Consider the following 21,105-nt stretch of genomic DNA (forward strand, 5'->3'; position numbering starts at 1 on the left):
TCCAGGTACGGATAAAAAAGTTAGAGTAGTGCGATTGAAAACACCAAGCGGTGAGATTGCACGTCCTGTTCGTTGGATTTATCCTCTTGATATAAAGTGTACAGAAGATGAAAGTCCTCTTAGTGAAAAACCTCTTACAACAAGAAGAGGTAGAACTGCAAAAGTGCCTTCAAGAATTTTGAGGACTTCAACAATGCAAATTACTTTGTATCCAATGCACCTTATTTGCTGTTTGATTATTAACGAATAATCAAAGGTGGGAGTGTTGGGTAAATATCATAATCTAAATCTGTTAATAAGACATTTAGCAGACGATTTCTTTTCAGACATTTTATAACTGCTACTAATTTCATTTCAGTTAAAATATAATTAAAAAGTAAAAGCAAACGATTTTTTCTTTGATAAACATATTTTATTAATATTATTTCGTTTATTTTTTGTATAATAGCTGATGATCAATTGTAAACCTTTAGGAATCTGGCAATGTTTGTAAAATATGCTGTTTAGTTGAAAGAATAAACAAGCCGATGGAATTCTAAATTGCTTGGAGAATTATTTTAGTTTTAAGAATTTAAGATGCTCTGCAGGCTATAGCGCGAAGCTTAAGAAAACGGGTAGTTTTCTAGAAAGCACGCAAAAATTAATATCTTTTAATTACAATGTCAATTAATATAATGATCGTTCCATTTGTGAAATTCACTCCTTCAATACAAGTAAATTTAAAACTGCAATAAAAAAGAATTTTTTTTTTTTTTTAATTATAAGATGGCTAAAAAAAGTAAATTCTTCTCAGAAAAAGATCAAACCATGCTAAAGTACTTACCAGTAATTCATAATGCAATTTGCTTTACAATATACGCATCTTATCCAAACTTGCGACTGACAGCATAAATTTCAACTTGAATGAATTTTCATCTTTAGGATGAATTTAGGGAACAATTTTATAGTTATTTTAACGATAAAAACATAGTCCGGCAATTTGTCCCAGTAGTCTAAAAAAAAAAAAGAAAGAAATACATCCGTTACATGAAAGTAGATTGTAAAACATTAACTAGTAGCTTTTTAGGAAAATATTAATATGAAGGGAAAAAAAACTAATGATAAGAAAAACGTATTGCTTAGTGTGGTATTATCATAAATTGATGGAAAATTCATTTATGGGTTCTTGTTTATCGTTCATCTAAATTTCCCATTAGAAAAAAAACATTTATGTACAAAAGATGGATGCACTGTTATGAATATTAAAATTGAAATCACTGGAAAGCTACATCAAAATATTTAAAAAATATCTTATTCTCTATTCGCAAGTTTTTCTTACAATAAAGCGATGATATTCCGCAATTCAAATTGTAGCATTACAAAATATATCACTACATAAATGATGAGGTTCTTTGCAGCGGTATAAAAAAAATCCATGAAGCATTTCCCTGGGCTTATTTAAGGTTTCAGTTATAAATGTAATAATTAAATATTAACCATTAATTCCTACTTAAATCAAACATCACAGAAAAAAAAAACTCCTGCACAAAGCAGAAAGTTATTTGCACATTACTCAGTCATTTACTGTAAAGTAATAATTTTCCAGTTTAACGAAAGCAATTTTTTTTTTAATATGCTAAACTGAAAAGATGTGTTGAGCTATCGTTATTAAAATGAATATCTAACTTCAATAAACGTCAAAAAGCTTACTATCACCGCGTCAATTAATCATAGTTTTAAAAAAAATTGTCTCAACAAACCGAACGTATCCTATTTACAAAACAAGGCATAATTTTCCTTTGCACATATTTGTTTATCATTTGAGCTTTCTTATTAAATAAATATAGAGATTTAATTAGTGGCCATTACCATTCCACTGTTATACTTATTATATATATATATATATATATATATATATATATATATATATAATACTAACATGTGTGGCACGGAAATCGTTCTTTTTACTTATTATTGAATGGTAACAGTCAAAAGTAAATAAATAATAGTAGGAATTTCAGATTGCGTTATGAACACTTTCCAAGCTGCATTGAATTCACCACTTCGAAAACAAGGTTGCAAAACATTTTTAGAAACTTTTTCGTAAGGATTCACCGTGTTAGCAAAAAGTATATTCAGTCAGAGAAAAGAAGATATAAAAGAAATCAACATTCTTTAAACAGATGGTTTAATCGAGTGCAAAAAATGGGCTTAACCATCGCCAGATAGATAATCGCAATAAATATCTATAGAATTTCATGTTCATATCTTTCAAAATAGTTACCTGACAAAAATAATTTTTTTAGTATCTAAAGACTCAAAAATGACCCTTCTAGAGATACCGTTTCCATTTCCTACAGTTTTTCCTTTAATTCTAATAATATTTTAAAATTCAGTTTGATACATAATCTGCAAGATTTTCAAATGCTACGATGGAATTCAAACTCATCTATCAAAATATTCAATCGCGTGCTTTTACCAATCATTAATTCCTAGTAGGATTTTCACTTTTGCTTTTATTTCGCAATATGTACATTTTTCAAATTTGTAGTAAACTAATTCAACCGAATTCATGTTTAACAAGATGAATTTTTTTTTAATGCATCTCATATTGATCATTTAACAGCCTGAAAAGTCAATAATCAAGGTGAACAAATTGGTCGCCAAAAGCGGCTAGTCTTATTAAATTTAATCTGCTAGCACCACTAATGTATAATCAAAATTTAATTACAATCAATTGATTAATTAACATCTGAAAACACTATAGTACTATAGTGGATATTTACAGAATTACAGATATATACAGAATTTCAGAATTCTAACAATCAGGAGATAGATGGATATCAATTACAAAATTCCATCTATACAAACACGAAACAAGTTAAAGTTAAATAAAGATGATGATAATAATAAATAAATAATATAAGATTTGAATAAGATGATTTCACCCTCAACATTATAATGAGCATTTGAAAATTCTTATTAAATTAACTTGGCAAGATAATTTTCATATAATAAAGATAAGAACTTAAAAATTGATTAAATTCTTATGACGATAAGAATTTAAAAATGAGTTATTTTAATATTCAATTAATCCCACACACGTTTCGTTATTTTTTACTTCCTAATCATGCTGCTAAAATTCAAATTATAAACCTTTACAAAACACTCCAGAATTCATTCACAAAAGTTTTATTTCGCATTACAAAGAGAACAAATGAAACGGAAAATGTCTCCAACATTGCAAAAAATACTACAGCTAATAACGTCTCTTTCATTCAATGTAGTGTATTCTACTTTGTTCCATTCTATGGTATGATCGCATGATGGCCATGGCACGATCACATGGACGATAACCATTAGCAACCAGGCATCTAATGAACAGTTCTACATTACCCATGCTAAGTTTATATCCTTGATGCATCTGCATAATATAAGCATTCGGAATACCTCCACATGAAAATGCCTTAAGGCTGCATTTAGGTGATGCCTGCTGTTACGATGACGTCAAATAAACCAGATCTAACATAAATGGAATTTCGCTATTTAGAATGGAAGAGTATGAATTTTCGAATTACCATAGAAATGTGCTAATGTTACTTGAAGATTAATCAATTATACGGCTGAAAACGCAAGTACGTACTCACTGTTTATGCTTTTCACTGAAATATATAATTAAACAGCATGTGTCAGATTTTTTTTTTCCCCTCTCTCTCTCTCTCTTTCTCTCCTTTACTGTTGCGTCACTGAACCTTAGGAATTTTGAAAGACTAAATATTTCCAAAGGTTTAAGGTTTTCAGATTTTCTTGATAATCATAACAAATAGCTTATAAATGTGAACGAAAAGTTTGATTAGTTATCAACTAAATTTTGAAAGAGTTACTAAAAGTTATTCAGTTCGGATAGTAGAGAAGAAAGCAAAAAGTTTTGATCGGTCGGAAAATGGATGGATTGACTTACGATATATAAGAATTTACTATATGCCTGGCATATATTGCGCATCTTGCACTGCCGAGAACAATTCCTTTGCTATTGGAAATTGTTTTTTAAATGATTTTCATGGGTAATATAATTTCAATTCATACATTATGTCGACTAAATTGTATCTTTTTTTTTTATTATATAAAATATTTATTTACCGTGTGTAAGCATGTGTGCTTGCAAAATAAGACAGGGTGTTACTCCTTTGATCAATTGTATCTTTGACCACTTTAGATTGTGTTGCAACTGGTGACAAAATTTGAAAGTTTGTGTGTTTAGAACAAAGAACAATCACCAACTGCTCAATTAACTGGATGCTGTTTGAAAGAAATGCTCATATTGCTGATTAAGGATATTTACCTGATTTCACCCCACTGAAGATTTAATATTATAAAAATTACTTTTTGCCGCATAGTATTTTTTTATACTATTCAGAAATACTATTAGTTCATGCATATTATAGATAGACTTATAATCGTACTTTGTGCCAATTCTGGGTTTTCTATACCTAATCAAAAATGTTATAAGGTAAAACTTTACTATGTTGTATTATGCCTTTGACCACCGAGATGTGTTGTTCCTTTAACTAGTGGAAAGCACAATATATTTAAAAAAAAACTAGGATACTTGATCCAAAACAATTTTCTCTAACTGTGAGATAGAGATGGCATATATAAATTGTCAACCATTTTGACCTTTGAATCCAACTTTGGTGGGATTGAAAGGGATTTTCTTTTCAGTCGGAAAAATCACTGTAATGGTGGGTAGTTAAATACGTTTTGGCCCTTTCCCCTTTTCATTTCTCTTAGATTGGAAGTTTAATTCTGAAGGAAAGATGAATGAAGCATTTTTAAACTTTACGAATATATCAATCTGCAATTTGATATACAAAATTATGCTACGTCTTAGGAGTTTTAATCTTGAGATTATTCACAAAAAATCAAGTAAGAGAAACTTCACCTTAGCAACATGGGAATATCTGAGACCCTAGCTACTTAAGATTACTTGATTTTACTGAAAAAATTCCCAAAATAAAAATTTATATAAACAGATATATTTTAATATTTACTTCTATTACTTAAGCAATGCGTTTGCTACATACGCTTGAAATTGTCAATATTAAACAACAGCGAGAGCGGTATCTCCTAAACAATTTTGCATATTCCATAAAAAGAGTGTTAATATTTCCTTCATTCCGCATAAAAATTGTGGATCTCGGGCAAGGCCGTAAACGTGATGAGATGCAGAGATTTTTATTTTCAGAATTACTCACATGAGCATTTTACACTTTATTATATATGCAAAGAAAAACAAGAATGCATTTTGGGGTCCCCCCCCCCCCCCCTCTTCAACGATTAAGGCCAAAACTTGATCTAGAAGTACAATTTTAGAAGCAAGATCGCGTACTTAATTTCACTTATGTCAGCCATTTCGTTTTCAAATATCGTGTTTACATGCAAGTAAATGTACAAACCGAAAGATAGTCAACTTGTTGACAGATTTGATTCAAAACTTAACACAAATGTACACTTCAAATGTTAAAACTGTATACCAAATTTTATTGCTGAAACTATTTGTATGTTGGAATTACCGTATTCATTTGCACTCGAACAGGCAGACAAATTTCCCAAGAATGGATTTCGTTCAAAATCCGATAGAAATCTTTATAAATAAAGACCACATACCAAATTTCATTCATTTCACTCAACGCTTTTGAATTATTTTGATCAACAGATATAATTCTAAAAATATGTTTTCCGGACCAAGGAGAATCTGAAATGAGGAGATTTATCATAGTTCAAGTTTGAATTTTTAGACGATTACCATACTTTTTTCAATTGTGGAAAGTAAAAAATGTGAATCTATCATGAATTATGAATAAAAGTGAGACTAACATTAGGTTTTTGATGAAGATAAATTCTCATATAGAAAACAGATTTTTTTCAAATTATAAAATTAATGGAAATTTTAATTGTTCATTAAATAGCAAAATAATGAATATATATAAAGGGAGGAATTTTATAGTGAGGAATGAATTACATAATAATCTTATGGTCTTATATGATTTAAGTCTAATGTTTTCATACGTCGAAATCAAAAGTTCGACACGATGTTGTACCACTGACCACCACATAAAAACACGGTTGAAAAACTTTAGCATTTAAAATGTACGTAATAAAGGCAAACTAAGCAGATTTCAAGTCAATATTCGATATTAATAAAAAAAACTTTTTTATAAATGAAACCAATATTAATAACAAAAATCGATCAATAGTACAATACTCTTCCCTATGCATTTTTATTTATATTAGTCGTTTGTGCTCATATAATTTAAACTGATATTTTTAGAATCTTAACAGCATTCAGTTAATTCTACCTAAATAATTTACTAAAATACTTTATTATAATTTTTATAGTTATTAAATATGCAGAGCAGTATTATGGAATAACTTTTACACCCATAATAGCATAGTCCTAAGCATGAGGTAATATTAACATTTTCTGAATTTTTACGGTTGTACTATTAATAGTTCAAGGTTATGAAGTGGGATTTCGAAAATTTCATTGAAATTTTCATTTTTATTTAGATTGCTCAAACACCGAAAAAATTAATTTTTTTTTTCATTCAAAAATCTACACAAAACTCAAACAAGTCAAACCTCAGCATAAGATATTACAAGACAAACCTCGTACGCACTGCGAAATGCAGAGCATTTATAATGGATAACGTGTGCAGTTACTTTTGTCATGTGATTGAACTCTTTAATTTCTAACAGCCCACGCTTTGATTTCTGGACATGAAACTCAATGACTTATAAATAGGGAAAAGGAGAAATAAAGTCTTAAATAAACGAAGTAAGAATACTAATAAAACATATTAATAAAAGCGAGATTGTATATTATGATTTAAACACTGACAGAAATTTTTATATTTATTTACGGGCAGAAAACAGTTTTCTGAGTAACTTAGAAATCATTTTACGGACAAACGTCTTATTTCATGGTTAGCTTACCTCCAAGGTTACTGAAGATTGTCGCTAAAGCTGGCAATCTTTCATTGCCTTGAAAGAAACTTATAAGCCATTTGATAATTTTCTCTATACCAACGATACATACAGATAAATTTCTGTACTTCAGCGGGATTTTAAAATTTCCAACTACTACTCGACTTCAGTGAATACTAAATCTATGATTTCGAAAATAAAGTGAAAACTTGTTTTTCGAATTTTAATCCATGACTAGTGATTCCTAATACATACATCATTACAATATCTTATATCGAGGGCATGACAGTCTTTTGCATAATGCAAAGAAAATAAGATTTTAAATACGTATTGCACCTATTAGGGGTATACAATAAATTAGGTGTTCTTTAAAGTATTTTCTTCAAATTAAATAAACCTTTTTTCTAAAAAACTATCATTTTCAGTCTCTATCAATTCCTTACACAATTATATGTATTCTATTTCTTCAAATTGTTCTTTCATTTAAAAATAAAATAAAAAGGTCATTGCATACAATTCACGGTATGAAATTTTAAGATGAAAACTAGAAAAGACGAAAGTAAAACATGTACGTAAACTCTGTTGTTGTTTTGTTACAAATTTGACTTCCCTTCAAAGTTTTACTATTATATATTATTTTATTTCCAGCGTTTAGCATTTATTCCTTCCGCTTTAGAATCTGACATAGGAAAATTTAGTTTCCAAGCGACCATAAAAGATTATGTGCAGAAAACGAAAATTCACCCAATCAACAAGTGGAAGAAGGAGGGATGGGATGTAAATTACAGGAAATTGGACACAATGACATGTCGGGGGGGGGGCACACGTCTAGATGACGTCGTAGACCTAATATCCGTTCTAAAAGACAAGCTATTTTAGGCGAGGGAATTACAATAAGGTCTCCTCCTATCGAGGAAAACACTGGTCAAAATAGGAAATGACACACCAAGAACAAGCGAGTTCAAAACAACTGACGAGCACGTATAAGTAGATACAAATACTCTTAGATTTATTTCAGTCCGTAACAGAAATATTTCTTTGCTCAAAATAAGCATTTAATTAGTGTCACAAAAGTTATTTTAAAAAATGGCTCAAATAATGTAATTTACTCCAAATATAATTTCTAGTTAAAAAACGGTAAAATGAAGCTTATTCTCAAATTTTTACATAAAACAACTCCCTTGCAAAAATACCACATTGCTTTACAATTTATGAAAAATCTAAAGAACAATTAAACAATTACATTAAAGAATTTGACACTGCATTTTGGCATAATGTATTATTCTGAATATTGCAGTAATACGAGGGGTGATCCAAAAACAAAGTTTATAAGGCAAAGGAAAAATGCTTTCTTAACAATAAACACAAGATACAAATGGTAATTAAGAGACATATGTGGCGGTCACTTCTTTACATAATCACCAAACCTGTTGAGGCATTTACCACACCGCTGGACCAATTTGCTTAACTCGTCTTGGTAATAATAAGGTCCCTGGCTATTGAGCCAGTTCTCGGCACTTCTTTGAGCTTCACCGTCTTATATGAACTTTGTTTCGGATAAGTGTTTCTTCAATGCCGGGAAAAGGAAATAGTCAATGGGAGCCAAATCAGGGCTGTATGGGGGGGGGGGCTCCAGGCCTCTCACCTAAACGTTTCCAGCAATCTTTCTGCCCACTTCAAAAGATCGCCACCATTTCGCCACCTGTTGTCTACTCATTGCTTAGCCCCCGTACACTTCAACAAATTCTCTGTGAATGTCCGACGGAGACACATTCTTGGCCCATGTAAATTGTATCACGGCTCACAGCTCTGTGCGAGACCACTTTTCTAGACGTCTTGCCATTACTGTGGCTGTTTCAGGTCTCAGTACTGACACTACCTGCCGAACGACCGGTCTAAGACAACTAGCGCCATGTGTCTCCACTCTGGGTAACATTATTCTCACAATTTCTACTTTACAAATACTGCTGCTTGTAAACTTGTTTTTGGATCACCCCCCGTATATTATTAATAATTCTACCCTATAGCAATCTTTGGCAATGAATATTAATGCATTTAAGAACATCTATACTTATAATAAAACTCAATGTGTGCGCGTGTGTGTGTTGGCGCTTTGCAGACCAGACTGTTTAACCTACAGCTGCCAAATTTGGTACATGTATATCTTAGAGGTCGGGAATGTGCACCTGGAGTCCCTTTTTTTGAATTTTTAATTAGAATTTTAATTATTAATTAGAAACTAACTTTCCCGCCAAAAAAATCTTCACTTTCCCATCGCCAAATGAGTAAGGCTTCAGTTTTTTTCCCACGCTAATGAGGCTAGGCTTTACATTTTTCGACCGATTATTTCAAACGATTCTGTTTATTTTCTTAATGTTTGATGCATTTAAAATTAAACATTGTTAATTAATCGATCTGCTCATAATGAATCGAGAAAATTTTGTTGACAAATTCTTGAGATATTACATAAATTGAGATATCACATATTACATAAATTAAGAAAGATATTCTTTAGTGCCCGTAAGGTTTAAATGTTCAGTGACTCTGTTTTCAGTAATCACATTATAAAAAAAAATGCTTTGTTTCAGTAAAAAATACTATATTAATTGCAGATTAATCATTTAAACTTTAGTTTAAAGCATAAATTCTACGGAAGCTAACTAAAAATTGGAGAGATACATATTAGTTATGACTGAAGGCCTTTATAATATTATGAGTCAATTATATGACTATCAAAATTTGAGGTTTTAAAATATTTTGATGAAGAAGCTATTAAAGTAGTAGTTACATAAAATATTTAATTATTAAAATTTTAACGAGCATTAAGATTGGCAAACCGGCTGGTCGCCAAAGACGGCTAGAATTAATAAAATTATAAATTCGAAATATTATATTTAACTAAAAAATAAAGCATCGTGGAAGTATTTGTTTATATAGATCAATCGTAAGATTTTAACTAATACGTGATACATGGTAAAAACATACCCAATATTCAGAAAAAGTTTCGCTTCACTTCACCATATAAATAAGCACGAAGTTTCAGATAAAAGTGAATACAAAAAGTTCAAATATAACACAACTTGAAAAATAGAATCATAAATGGAAATAAAATATTTTAATAGATATTTAACAGACTTAAATTTATAACTCAAATATCTAACAAATTTTTATTAATATGAATTTATACAGTAAATGGGTCTGAGATACAAAGTAAAGGAAATCCTAAAATTTTAATGTTCAAGTGGAGATCAACGTAGAAGCCTAAGATCAATATGATGCAGCTCTTTCTTCTTTAAGTATTACCGTAAATTTCATTAATATTATCCATTAAAATTTCATTAATATTATCCATTAAAAATCATTTAACAAACTTTAGAAGTATTATAATAATTTTATACAATTGAAAAAAAGGAGCTTTAATAAGGCAGCTAAGGAAGTTCATGTTAAAGGTTCATTTAAATAAATAATTTCTTCGTCACTTTTAAAAAGAAAAATTATTAGTAAATTTAAATTTCTAAATATCCGTATTATTTTAAATGTAAAATGTAAACAAGCCAAATGGATAAAGTTAGGCATTTGAATTTATCACTAAAATTTTAGTTAGAAGCAAACATTTGACAAAATCCAATCAAAGGTTTTGATTTCCCGTCGGTCTATATATCCATGCACATACGAAGGCAAAACGGAAGCAAAACTTTGTCTAATTTGGCACTAAATCCATCAAAAGGTAGACGCATATGAACACAAGCTAGATCAAAGAAAATTAGTATATTTACCTACCACTAAAACAGTAGATCTGTATTAAAATTTGGACCCAATCAGCAAACGGTAAGAGAATCAAAATGTATAATCGATTCGCTTTATGTATTACGAAGCTAATTAGAAATGTATCATACTGTAAAAGTATAAGAAAGTCAGGAGAAATTATCAGATGCATTTATCGGGAATCTGCCATAATGTTTTATAAAACAATAGTGCGTGCGTGCGTGTGTGTGTGTGTGTGTGTGTGTGTGTGTGTGTGTGTGTGTGTGTGTGTGTGTGTGTGTGTGTGTGTGTGTGTGTGTGTGTGTGTGTGTGTGTGTGTGTGTGTGTGTGTGTGTGTGTGTGTGTGTGTGTGTGTGTTAAAAAATAATTTCCATGAATTTCTACATTTTGAAAGAATTTAATTATGGATATAATTCTACAAAACAAAAATTTTAAAACTATCTTTTGTATAATATTGTTTCTGTGACGCAGATGTAAGCAATAACTAGAATCCGCTGATGATACAGGAAAACTATACGCCAAATACTAGCAGTTTGGAGCTTGTAATTTAGAAAACGAGGAAAACCTAGTAACTAATCAGTTTCCAGAGCCCAGCCTTCCATCTATTTCCTTGAAAGCCTAATGAGATTTTTGTCAACACCAACATAAAATGACGTCACAGGTAATACATTTCCAAAATGACATGCCGAGCAACTCAGAGCAGTGACATTTTAAATTACGACCAGCAAAGCGAAGATGCCTTTTCAGGTCACACTTCGCAATTCGCATCAATATTTTAGATTTATGTTCCGCTGCATCAACTTCGGAAGTAATATTTTCCCATTTTCTTTTTTTCTTTTTAATGTCTGCATTTTTGATGAAATCCATAACCGAGTGTGGAATTTATATCACACAGTAAGTCAGCGAATAACTTGAGCGGTCATTAACCAAGATATAAAAATTAGATTATCATAATTCAGTCTTCTTTACGATTATAATTAAAAATATTTTTATTATGGAAATCCCAATATTATTAAAAGCTATTATAACGTTTAGCTGATTAGTTAAAGTAGCAACTCTTAATCTTGATAAGTTTAATAAACCCAATCATATTAAATAATAAATCTGATAAGGCATATCTAAGCCAAAACAAATAAATGTTTCTAATGAAAAAATGTTTATAACAAGATTTATAAAAATATGCACAGAAATTGTTCAATATTTCATTAGAATTTACTAAGTGAAATATTTAAGCCAACTAAAAAGCAAGAAGACATAAATATATTCACAAACAAATGCAACAACCAACACATATAAGTACTTCACAAACAATTGCATTAAGAAAGATATCGCCACAATTGTCAAAATACTATAGTTGATCATCAAATGATGTAAAACGACTTTCAAACTCAGCTTGCAACTTACAGGTAACTAATTATTCACACATAAACTTCTCTAAGACTTTCAGTCGATTATCTTTTAACTCGATGTCGCGGGCTCGTAAAATCGAAATATTTGTTAATACCAATCATCAAATAAAAAAAAAAGAAACTTAATAATTGTTCAAGCTGAAAAATTCTGAAATCTTTATACATTTCTTCAGTAACAAAATTTCGGTTAAAAATTTATTAATTTTCTCCGTTTGATCTGAACTGATTTTTTTTTTTTCCCCTGGAGCAAGATCCTCGAATTGGATAAGTTGCCCCGAAAACTGAAAATGTACTTTAGAATTAGATGAACTAATAGTTAAAGAGGAATAAAAGCAATAAATCAACAGCACTGCAATGAAACGATTTTTTTTTTTAAAGCCAGAGCTATAAAAATATTACAAAAAAACCCTAACAATATGAAAAAACACCATTTCCTTCTAATACATGAAGAGATTATAACTTCTTCCCATTTAAAATAAGATTTATGATCCAGTACAAAGTTGAATTCACCAACATTAATCTTACCTAAAAGACTAGCCAATAAGGATTATTTTCTTTATTTTGCTGAGTGCACTTGCATTTCTAAGAAGAAAGGAAGTTGAACATTTAGAAAAAAGGTAATTTCTATTGTCCAATGTTTAAAACCGCGTTATTAATTACGTAGGCATGAGGAATGTGAGCTAGCCTACTGATACCCCTAGAAGAAAAATAACAGTTCAGATGATAGTAAACAAGATTTATTGCTCTATAAATATCGTTAATTGATGTGAAATTTTTATTTTACTATCACATCTAATTTTTATTTCGAAATCTCTTCAATTTATTGTTTTTCTTTCATTCCACTCAGAAATTGTATTTATAATTTAATTTTATAATAAAAAATTTTCTTTAAAACAATTTTCTTTAATAAAACATTAACTTTACAACTTATTAACCTTAATTTGATTTAAGGCGAATGAGAACATTTTACAGGTAGAATAAATGTTGAATTATTATTTTTTATTTTTAAATAATCACATAATCAGTGATTTCCTCAAAATTGAAAATAAAACAATAAATTATCAATTGATTTGTCATTAATGAGTATATCACTCTTTCGAAAATGAAGGTGAATATGTGTGAATGAAGGGGGAATCTATATGTCTGGTGGCACTATATAAATGAGACCGTTTTCCCTAGCTTTACTTGATTGGAAACGAATAAACTTTGGAGGATGGAATATACATCTGGAAAAGATACTTTGAACTTTTAATAAGAATTTAAATTAATTAAAAATAAAGCACTATTAATTGTTTTTCCATCTTAAGTAGAGAAAATGTTATTGCACAAAAGTAATCTATGCTTACAATAAAGCTCAATGTGTGTGCGTGCGCGAGCGTGTGTGTGTTGGCGTTCTACAGGCCAGACCGCTCGACCTACACCTACCAAATTTAGCACATGCATACCTTGGAGGTCAGTTCCCTTTTTTTTTTTTGAATTTTTAATTAGAATTTTAATTATTAATTAAAAATTAACTTTCCCACCAAAAAGATCGTTTCATTTCCCCACCGCCAAATGAGTAAGGCTTCATTTCTTTCCCCCCACGCTAAAGAGTTAACAAATTTTCGGTCGATTATTTCAAACGATTCTGTTTATTTTCTTAACGTTTGATGCATTTAAAATTAAACATTGTTAATTAATCGATCTTTCAGATTCATTGTGAAGTACTTTTGAATTAAAATAAAACAGAATAAAGAAAATTAAAAATTTCTAATCTACATACCGTTACCCCAATTGGCGTTTAAAATTCAAGCATGCGCATTGTGTTCTGATTGTTGACAATTATTTTCAATGGATACGAACTTGGTTTTGAAGGCTTAACATGTTTTCGACAGATTATTTCAAACGATTCTGTTTATTTTCTTAGTGTTTGATGCATTTAAAACTAAACATTCTTAATTAATCGATCTGTTCATGATGAATCTGAGAAAATTTTGTTGAAAACTTCTTGAGATATTATATAAATTAAGAAAGATATTCTTTAGTGCACATAAGGTTTAAATACTCAACGACTCAGTTTTCAGTACTCATATTTAAAAAAAAAAATGTTTCGTTTCAGTAAAAAAAAAAAAAAAAAAAAATGTTCTTATATTAATTGCACTTTAATAATTTCCACTTTAACTTAAAGCATAAATTCTACTGGAGCTAACAGAAAATTAGAGAGATACATATTACGTTACGGCTGAAGGCCTTTATAATATTATGAGTGAATTGTATGACTATCAAAATTTGAAGCTTTAAAATATTTTGATGAGGAAGCTATTAAATTAAGAGTTTCATAAAATATTTAATTATTAAAATTTTAAAGCATTAAGATTGGCGAACCGGCTGGTCGCCAAAGGCGACAAGTTTATTATAAACTTTTAAAATTCAGACACTGTCTTGTTAATTATACTAATCAAGTTACCGTACAATTTGTTCCACATTTTGGTAATATTGAAAAAAAGTGTTTGTTTTTCAACAAGATATTTCATTGCTTCAGAGAAATTCAAACCACATTTATTGTTTCATCAAACATTTAAGCATTGTTGAAAGTTGAGGAAGAAAGATTACATTTATAATTTGTAGTTTATCAATCAGAAACTGAAAATCCAACACAACTACATGCAATTGGAAGATGGATTACCAGGTGAATTATATTTTTAATGACATTATGATGTTACTGGATTCAATGTTTATTAATGTCTACGAACACAGTAAAAATAACAGATAAAAGCTATAAATCAGTAAGTCTTTAATATGAAAATTTTAAATTGTCATAGGCATTAATTGAAGACTTAACTGAAATCAAACACAAACAAAAAAAATATTAATTAAAGATTTAATTAAAAACGAACAGGTGTTTTTCTTTAAAAAATTGCGTAGTCTATTATCGATTTTTTTTTATTCTAGAGTTATTAAATTGAAAATTATATAGGTTATTTTTCTACTGCAATTTGAAAATATTAATAAGAATATAAACAATAAACTACTGTATCTAAAAGGCTCAACTACTACATCGTTTTGTCATACTAGATTATGCTTGATATTTCAACCAGATTAAGAACTTTTTGATCCAGTTCGTACTAGTTCTCGATATGTCTATCACTGTTTTGTCTCAGAGATTTACTTTTGTTCTAAGTGAATTCTTCAGTTTTCAGCTGATGGTATTTATTCTAAAACGATTAGATTAGATTTAGCATGGTGTTGTGGAGTGACAACAGTAATTGGTTTAAATTCAAGAAACAAAGCATTTTAGCACTTTAATTCGATAAATAAATATTCCAGTAACTTAATTTTATATGCCTTTATTACTTTTGACAAGTGGAAAGAAATAATGCTGCCCTCAATGGATAAAATTTCGAATAAGTAGATTTCAAACCCTCTTAAATATAATAATAACAGTATTATAATTGCATAGTAAAAACGAGGGGTGATCCAAAAAAAAGTTAACAAGGCAAAGAAAAAAATGATTTATCAACATTGGATACAGGGTACAAATGGTAATTAAGAGACATATGTGGTGGTCACTTCTCTACATAATCACCAAACCTGTTGAGTCATTTATCACTCCGCTGGTCAAATTTGTTTAACACGTCTTGGTAATCAGGGCAGCCGTGTGGGTATTAGGCGCCCTTGTTCAAATTGGAATTTGGCGCCCCTTTCTGTTGCACTCTTATAAAGTGCTGCAAATTATATGTGAAATACTTTTTTATAGTATTCAAAATTTGACTTTCGAACTGAAAAGCTTTAAAATTATAATATTAAAACACGTTTGTCTTACTGTTTTTTTTTTATTATTCTTTCATAAATTTTAAAAACAAAACAATGATAAAACATTTTTTAAGTAAAATATAAAAATTAGAAAATCTATTCAAATATTGATTATACTAGCTTTAACAGCTACAAACGCTCGTATCAATGCTTTTATGTTTAATTTATCCAAAATTTCGCTCTCTATGGATATAATTGACAAGTCCGACAATCTCACCTGCGCCATGGTAGATCGCATGTAGTTTTTTAAAATTTTAAGTTTTTAAAAACTTCGTTCTCCAGTAGCCACCGAAACTGGCAGGGTTAAAGAAATCCGTAAAGCTATTGCAATATTTGGAAATGTATCGGTAAGATTGTTTTCATAAATATAATTCAAAACATCAATAGGTGACATGTCCTCTTTGGTAAAACATCGCAAAGATTTTATTTCTTCGAACAAATTTAATACATCAATGTCCTTTTCATTAACATTTTTAACATTTCATTAACATTTAAACCTGTTTCGACTTTGTGGAAAATCAGTATCCACCCCCAAATCATCAGCAACGATACTTGCATTGGCAATTGCATGTTCATACACTTCATCTGATCTACGATTATTTAGTTCTGATATAAGATTTTGTAAATTGTCAGTCACGATTTGAAAATCACATTTAGAATTTTGCATTATTTTATTTACCAGATTTACTAAATTTAAAATATCGTGCCAGATGTTAATGGAACAAATGAATTTAAACGAGGAAACCTTCTGAATCAAACTTTTTGCTTGAGTTCTTGATTCCATGTTTCTTGTTTGATCTTCTTGAATATTTATTAACGCTCTCAAAATTCCCTTCAAATCGTTTTTCAATGGTCTTGAAGCTTGAATTCTACTTTTCCATCTGGTGTTGGAGAGTGGCTTTAAAGTTAGATTTTCAACATACTGTTGCAAAATAGACCAACGTTTAACGGATGAAGAAAAGTAGTTGTAAAGCCCCTGCATTACTCCGAAGAAATTAACTGTTTCGAAGGAAATTTTAGCTGCATCATTTACAACTAAATTTAGAAAATGAGCAGAGCAAGGGATATAGAGTGCCCTCAAATTATTTTCAATAATTTTTTGTTGCAATCCTTTGTACTTTCTTCTCATATTAGCACCATTATCGTAAGACTGGCCTCGTAAATCTGATAAATTTAGTTCCAATGATTTTAAATGTCCATTTATGAATTCAAACAGACCCTGTCCATTAGTCTCGTCGTCGAAATCCTAAAAAAATGTTCTTTAATTTAGGCTTTATTGGTTTTCTCGTTCTTATAAACAAATCGAATTACAACAGTCAACTGTTCGGTATGACTTACATCAGGTGCAGTATCCAGAATTCGTGAATAATATTTTGATGATTTAATCATATGTAATAAATGCTTTTTAATTCCTTCTGAAATAATGCTTACATGGGAAGCAAAAAACTGCGTTTCGAGAATTTGAATATACTAAATAATTTCTAAATACTTTTTCTCCATTCAGTTAAGTTCTATTATTGAACGATTCTGAAAACTTTCTGCCAGAATTATCTCTCGGAAAATGTTTGGTTATCAAGCGAGGAGGGCCATTTTCAATTAAATAATCTCTAATTTTTATAGAAATTGTATCAGGCCAGGTAGCTGGATCGTTTAATTCAAAGTCAAAATCTTCGTTTTGAGATATTACGTTATTACCAGGCAAATTTTCTACGTCAACATCTAAGTTTTCTATTGGTACAATCGTAGTTTCTTCTTGGTCATATTCTGATGAATTTACATTTTCAGATAAATTTTCATTATGAAATTCCAAACCAGATGTTGATGTTGATGATCCTGGTTCAATTGCTGGTCCGTCTAATCCTATTGTGTTTCTGAGATATTTATTTAGAGATTCCGCCAGTTTCTGATTAGCTTCCTCTCGTTGCAATTTCCTTTTTCTATTTTGTGCTCCAGACTTTGTCTTTTTTTGTTAAGCATGTAAGCATTTTGTAAATAAGCCTGTTTCTAAAAAAATATTTATTGCGCTAAATAAAAAAAATTAATTTTCATTCCATATACAAAATGCATCATATGATTTTCTCTCAATATACTATTAGAAAGCCGAAAGCCCATTTATGTCCTTTGCTACTAAATAAATATTCAGATAAAGAAACTAATTTGACTGAAAATTTAGAAACATATTTTTTTTTAACGGAAAATTTATTTCTGAGAATTTAGTGTGAAATTTTTTCATCTTTCTGCTGATTCAAAATATTTAAGTAAATTAAACCAATATTGATACAAATTACTAAAAAGCATTTGTTATAAGCAAATGAAATATTGAAAACGTCTCAGGTACATAATAATTATAAACTTTTAATGAAAAAGAGCTATAATCATTAGTATTTTTTTTTTTAGATTTTTTTCCGATTATTTAAAAATTGTAATTATATATCAGAAATAGATAAATCAAATTCTGCCCAATTAAGTGTAAGATTTATCTGTGTTTTATACAGATAAATAAAAAGTTGCTTTTTGAATTATTTTGTTAATTTGAAAGATAAAAGTTTTTCTTAATGAATTGTTTCCTTTATGAATCTTTACTGCTATGAAAGTAATATTAATAATATATTCAGATTGTTCACTTACATCTAAATAATAATCCTACTTTTTGGAGCAATTATAAACAAAAAAAAAAGATGTGAAAATTATTAATCACAGTACTTTGCTTGCGAAGCAATTCACAGAATGTACACAATTTATGAGCAACGACTAGTACGTATATGATTAAAAATAAGGGCATTCCCTGTTAGTTCAAGGGCATACAAGGGCGTAGCGGTAGCGCCGCTACGATCATTCCAAAAAAAAAAAAGCAAACTAAACAACGACGTTGAGCCGCAACAGCTTCATAGCACATAAAAAATAAATAGATGCCGATACAAAACATTCCCAATTCCTGTAGTTACATGTTACAAATTCTTAGATTTTTTACACGTATGGTAGCGCAAACTCCACACGGAATGTGTTTTTATTGTTCGCATCGGCAATCAAATTTTGTTTTACACAAACGAAAACAACCCGCAGAATCGAAAATAAAAGTAATATAAAATTAAAATTAAATCTCGTTTTATTGCTTAGAAAATATAAAACATGCAAAATTGTAAGCGTATAATTAACAACTTTTATTTAAGTAACATCAAATTAAAAAACTATAAGTACTATAAATTTTGACGCCCCCTTGGCCCAGGCGCCCTTGTGCGGTGAACAATTTTGCCACCCCCACGCGGCGGCCCTGTTGGTAATAATCAAGTCCCTGGCTAATGAGCTAGTTCTCGGCACCTTTTTGAACATCACCGTCTTATATGAACCTTGTTTCGGATAAGTGTCTCTTCAATGTCGGGAAAAGGAAATAGTCACAGGAAGCCAAATCAGGGCTGTAGGGGGGGGAGGGCTCCAGAACTCCCACCAAAACGTTTATAGCAATCTCTTTGCCCGTTTCAAAAGAATGCCACCATTTCGCCACCTGTTGTCTACTCATTGCTTCGCGTGCACACTTCCGAGATTTGTCTATAAATGTCCGATGGGGGCACATTTTTGGCCCATAGAAATCGTATCACGGTTCGCACCTCTGTGCGAGACCACGTCTCGAGACATCTTGCCATTACTGTCGCTGTTTCAGGTCTCAGTACTAATACTATCTGCTCAAACGACCGGTCTAACAAGGGGAGGCACGGGGTTGAAATCTGAGATCGGGATGATTTTTGTTATAATGATAGTATCCATTTAGAATGTCCATATCCTTGCATCGAAATTTTGAATAAAAATTACAAGGAAAAAGTGAAATAGGACAGAAATTAATAAAAATCACAACACAAAAAATTGTTTAAAATAAGATTTAATTCCGATACCATTGTGAAGCAAATAATAATAATGAAGTTAACGAAAATTTCAAAAATTTGGAAGCAAAAAAAGGACAATTATTCAATTTCCTGAAGTTCAAAAATAAAATATTTGTACAAAAAAAAATATCCTCGGGTCATCAAGTTGATATTTATAACGAGTGATTTCACAAAGATTATTCAAAGAACCAACTGATAAATCGATAAAATTTAAATTTAGAAAACAGCATTATCGAATTTGCGGTTTGGGTGAGGGATTTAAAGAATATACAGAGAGTTGTAAATCTCAAACGGCACAACTGCTTTAAAAACCTCTATCAAAAATCTACAATTTGAAACGATTCAGTTGGATAGTCTTAGGGCAATTACAAAATTTCACTTATTCTTTTACATATATAAATATTTCCTTGTTTTTGAAGTTCATTATTCATTTGTTGTATGTAATCTGCAATACTTCTAACATATCTCTGACATTGTAACTAAATAATTTCCAAATAATTGGTGAATATATTCACAGTTCACTGGCGAAGAAGAAAAAAAATTGCTAAAATATAAATTCGTTATTTTTGAAACATTTTTAAATCACTTACCTTAATTAGGAATAAATTACAATCCGAGATACGAAAAGTTAAAAAGAAATTCACGAACTAAAAATTTTATTGCAATATTGCCATAAAAAAGGTTTTTATGTTGAAAAAGGTTTTTTACTGTCAATTATCTAAAAGCAGAAAAATTCCCATTACCAACTGTTCTACAAATATGTTCATTAATTGACTTTAATATAAATAAAAATCATTCCGGTTATGGGTGTATTATGTTCCACATCTCTTTCCCAACAACTCCGCAGAATTCAACCAATTTTTTTACACTAATTATTTTACGATAAGAAAAAGAATAATGTAGACTTTTCAAAATGCAAGAATTAATTAATTATTCAATTTAGTAGAAATTAATTAAAATGTGTCCTTTTTTCCGTAATAATCTCGCATGTATTTACAGTGGAAAAAAATACCTTCACACCATTTTAAAATTAAAAAATTTATTTTTTTAATGGCACTGCTTTATTTCTGTACTGTTTTTTCTTTGATTATTAAAAAAAAATTTAAAAATTTTAACGAGCACGATTTTGAAATACGGAAAATACACCATTGCTCGGGAATGGTACTTTTCTAACCGATACTTTGAACTATTTTGCCCTTATTCCTTTAAATTTAAATTTGCCGTTAAAATAGTGATTTAACTGTTCTTAAAGCTAGATTAAGTCAATCACTCAGATGAAGCCATGAAAAATAAGG

At 29.9% G+C, this 21,105-nt stretch overlaps 1 protein-coding gene across 2 annotated transcripts in view; it reads right to left on the minus strand.

Moving 5' to 3' along the window:
* The window catches only part of LOC129955440 (uncharacterized), a 182,421-nt gene that overhangs the window by 111,747 nt on the left and 49,569 nt on the right, over positions 1-21,105 (minus strand). For both annotated transcript variants that reach the window (XM_056068226.1, XM_056068224.1), the window contains exon 2: positions 824-992. The gene's annotated coding sequence lies outside the window, so the exon portion shown is untranslated. The remainder of the gene's footprint in view (positions 1-823; positions 993-21,105) is intronic.

This window comes from Argiope bruennichi, chromosome 2, assembly GCF_947563725.1.
Source record: "Argiope bruennichi chromosome 2, qqArgBrue1.1, whole genome shotgun sequence".
NCBI classification, from domain to species: domain Eukaryota; kingdom Metazoa; phylum Arthropoda; class Arachnida; order Araneae; family Araneidae; genus Argiope; species Argiope bruennichi.